Source organism: Solanum stenotomum, chromosome 3, assembly GCF_019186545.1.
Source record: "Solanum stenotomum isolate F172 chromosome 3, ASM1918654v1, whole genome shotgun sequence".
NCBI classification, from domain to species: Eukaryota; Viridiplantae; Streptophyta; class Magnoliopsida; order Solanales; family Solanaceae; genus Solanum; species Solanum stenotomum.
The window spans coordinates 22,642,121-22,646,702 of record NC_064284.1 but is presented as its reverse complement, the minus strand read 5'-3'; positions in this window follow the sequence as shown (position 1 = coordinate 22,646,702).

Here is a 4,582-nt window from a genome sequence, read left to right as displayed (position 1 = left end):
ACCTAACTATCTGTACAAACAAGTTTTTCTCACTTTACAACATAAGTATATATTGGATGAAGAAGTTCTTTTAATGTTTGATACGTTTATCTATCAGTTATTTTTTCTTTTGGATGCAGTTAACTATAAGTTCTGTAGAATTATTGGTTTGCTTTCATTGAACTTATTTTTTTTTAAAATCAATATACTGAAATAATTAACTGTTACGGTTTACATTCTCATCCCATCCAATCATTGTATAGCCTTTTTCTTATTTTTGATTTGATGACTTTATGAAAATCTCAAAAGTCAAGTTTAATTCAAATTAGTTAATAATTAATCATTTTAACTGACAGTTTTTTACGTAAATGATAAGTAGAAAAGAGGTAGAAACTAGAATAAATAGTTCAATAGCAACAAATGCAAGAATTATTTATTGCTACTGAAATATATATTCTAGTTCCTACCAATTTCTACTTATCATTTACCTAAAAACAGTCTGTCAAATCAATTAATTATTAACTAATTTGACTGAAACTTGACTTCGGGGATTTTCTTGAAGCCACTGAAATCGAAAATAAGAAAAAGTCAATATCAACCATTGGATCTGATAACCTATAAGTTAGTACTGTTGATACAACATAATCTTTTATACTATTTGATACAACCTATTTGAATCTTCCTTGAATGAATGATATCCACATAATGGATATCAAGTACGTAAAAAGAACCAAATTCTTGTTGGCGATTATTTATGATCAAAAAAATGAAATTATGAAAACTCCTTTGTCTTATTTATACTCTTCTTCAAAATCTACATTACATACTCTTTTTCTACGAGATGCTGGGAATCCCTTGTACCACATAGTATGTAGATTTTGAAGAAGAGTATTTGGCTTTCATTTATTTTGATTTAGTTTTTTTCTGTAATCTTTTAGACCTTATTTGAAATCTATGAAGTATAAGAATTGCTTATGCTCTATTCAAGGAAAGAGATCTTTATTTAAACATTAGTTTACATAACTATGAGACAGACAATTCAATATGTCCTGACAACAAGGAGCACTGTTGCATATGTTTGGTAAGGGGAACCTAAATTTCAGAATCCTTTCTCCCCTCAAGTTTGAAAACATACTTAAGTTTGATTTAAGCCTACTTTTTTTTTGGTCCGTGTGTCTTAGGATGAGTATTTTGATGGTGAAGAAATGGAAAAATTAATTGTGGTCATTTATTCCATATCGATTGCATTACTTAGTGGAACAAGCTTGAGAACACTTTCCCATGCGCAAGAGGAGAGTGCCGACTATGCTACCTTGAAAATTCATGCATTTCATGTTGACTTGGCTTCAACTAATATAATTTGAGTTTAAGAATATTTGCACCTACCAAAGGATATATGTGAATTAGTGAATTCTTGAATTTCTGTTGAAATAGCAGAAGATGGTTCGTCACGTTGCATCATCTCTTCCACAACTAGGCTTGCAGCTTCCTTTTCTTTCATGATAAGTTCCTCCAGATCTTCATCGGGTTCCATTACATCATTCCATTGGTCTTCCCATAGGGGGTCATTCTCAGAATGATGATCATAGACATCATCAAGCATGAATTCGATTTCTGGAATCTTTTCTACGTCCTGTAACATCATTTTGATTAAGAGTTTGTTTTTACAGGACGTAGAAAAGATTCCAGAAATCGAATTCATGTTTGATGCTGTCCATGATCATCATTCTGAGAATGATCCCCTATGGGAAGACCAATGGAATGATGTAATGGAACCCGATGAAGATCTAGAGGAACTGTTCATGAAAGACAAGGAAGCTGCAAGCCTAGTTGTGGAAGAGATGATAGAACATGACGAACCTCCTTCTGCTATTTCAACAGAAGTTCAAGAATTCACTAATCCACATATATCCTTTGGTGGGTGCAAGTATTCTTAAATTCAAATTATATAAATTAGGAATGGTTCGCTCAACTCTCATAAGCTCTATTGAACAACCAACGCAAAATAACACCACCAGTCAGTTCATTTAGCCCAATTTAAACTGATTAGTTAAAGCCGAGTGAACATTGAATGCTTGAATTCTCAAGGTGAAGGTAGAATAGTTGAAACTATCCACTTGCATGTGGCACAAGCATTCTCGAGCTTCTTCCACTCTTTGTGCAACCAATATGGTATAAATGAGCACAATCAAGTTTTGCAAGCTCTTACCCATCAAAATACTCTTAAGACACATGACTCAAAAAAGAAGTTTGGAATCAAACTTAAGTAAGCTTACAATCGTTAGAAGGGAGGGATTATGATTTTAGTGCCATGTGCCAATCATATGCAACAATGTTACTTGTTATCAGAGAGGTTGAATTGTCTACCTTGTACTTATGTAGACTAATGCTTAAATAAATATCTCTTGCTTTGGTTTTAGCATTTCTCAAATTTTATAGATTTCAAATATGGTCTAAAAGATTTTATTTAAAAAAAAACATTATTTAAGATTTAGGTGTTTGCTATTAGGAAACTGATCTCATATTAGTTGATGCATAACTAAGTTAAAAATAATTCACTTCCCCCCTCACTACAAAAGGTCAACATCTCCAATTAATTTGAATGACCATATATAGTTACTTTTACCAATATTGGATTATAGTTAATAAATAGAGTTAAGTTAATAAATTTTCTTGTAACTTGTTGGAGTGGGGTCAACTATATTTTAGTAAGAAACTCACTTTTTTTTCTCTCTACACTTTCTTATCCAACACATTATTTGGATAATATAGTTCTAGTATTTCTCTGAGAACCAAATTAACCCTTAGGAAAATGAAATGAATTTAACTTAGCAATTTTTAAATAGCCTAGCGTCATAGACTTAGACTTCAATTAAGCACAATGTCTGGCACTTGACAACTCGCTCAAAAATCTTTTCCGATTTTGCAAGCTCAATTAAGCCTTTTTTTAACACTAGATTGCTAAGCGAATATTGGATTTAAGAAAGACACAAGAGAATTGCTTAAGTAAGCTTTTATAGTTCAAGACTTGAAAGATTTGCTTGATGGTTTTTACAAATGGATTCCCTTTTATTTATACTATCCATCTAGAGGCTAATAGATAAATAGTAGTTTCCATACAATTCCCTACTTATTTACAAATAAGTCATCTTTCTAGAATATTTTACGCAACTAAAGATTCCAAGAACCTTTCATGCAAATCTATGGGTTTCTAAGGTCATCTAAGAAATTCTCCATATATTTCTAGAATATTCCACTAAGGACTAGTGTTCTTCCAATGTAAGTCTTCCACATGGACAACATTATACCACTTGGTGCCTAAGTGGCGTGATGACATGGTAGGTCATCAAACTCTCCCCCAACTTATATTGCGGTGACCATGGGGCATTGTTGCTGCATGAACTCTCAAATTTGGTCTTTGAATTTCCACAAGTCTTCGTATCATTCCCATGTGGCTTCTTCCGGTGATTCTCCCTTTTAGTGGATGAGGAACATGGTAGTGGTTTGTTGTCCTTATTTCTGCCTGGCTTGGTAGGGAATAAAAGCCTCAATTTCTCGATAATGCAAGGTAGTGATGATAATTGGTGCCTGACTTGACTAACTTCGGTTGGGGTCATCCTTATCATCATAATATGGGTTGAGCCCACTGGCATGAAAGATGGGATGACCTTGAGATGAGGTCGTAACCCTAACTTACATGAGATTTTCCCTTATTGGCAACGATCCTAAACGGTCCCTCCATACTTTCGTACCAAATTTTGGTGCACACCTCGCAGTTCCTTAGACTTCCTTGGGTTAAACATTACCAAAACTATGTCCCAAATTTTATGATTCAAGGGACTACGCTTGCAATTGTAAAAATTCTTCATCTTCGTTGTTGCCTTGTCCAAGTAGGACATAATAGTGTCAAGTAGCTCCTCTTATAGCCATATGGTAATCCCTCAAATGCGGTCGTTAGTGACTGTGGAGTTTGTGGTTATTGGCCTATGTCAAGTTATATGAGAATTGAACTATGTCTAATAGTATTACCCAATCTAGTTATATGAGGATTGAACTATGTCTAATAGTATTGCCCAATCTTTCTTACGTGAACTCACAAAGTGCCTCCGGCAGCACTTAAATAAGGCATTGACCCATTCTGTCTGTTCATCCGTCTGTGAGTGAAAACTAATGGAGAAATACAACTGTGATCCAAGCATATCGAACAACTCTCTCCAAGAGTTTCCTGAAAAATGTAGGTCTCGATCGAGGATGATTGCCTCGAGAAAACCTAATATTTTACCATGACCTTGAAGAATAATTTGGCAGCCTCTTTAGTAGTGCAACCTTCTTTGGCGGGCATGAAACTAGCATACTTAAAAAACCTGTCCACCACGACCATGATCCTCCTATATATGTTAGACTTTGGTAAGCAGGTTATAAAGCCCATAATCATACTCTCCCATAGGCACTCCACTATGGGTAGTGGTTCTAATAGTTCTGTACATTGTCGTTGCTCTATCTTATCTTATTGGCACACAAGACAAGTCCCCATATAGCAATCTATGTCTTCTCACATGCGCGACCAATAGTAGATTGACTCAATCAATTCCCTTATGCGACG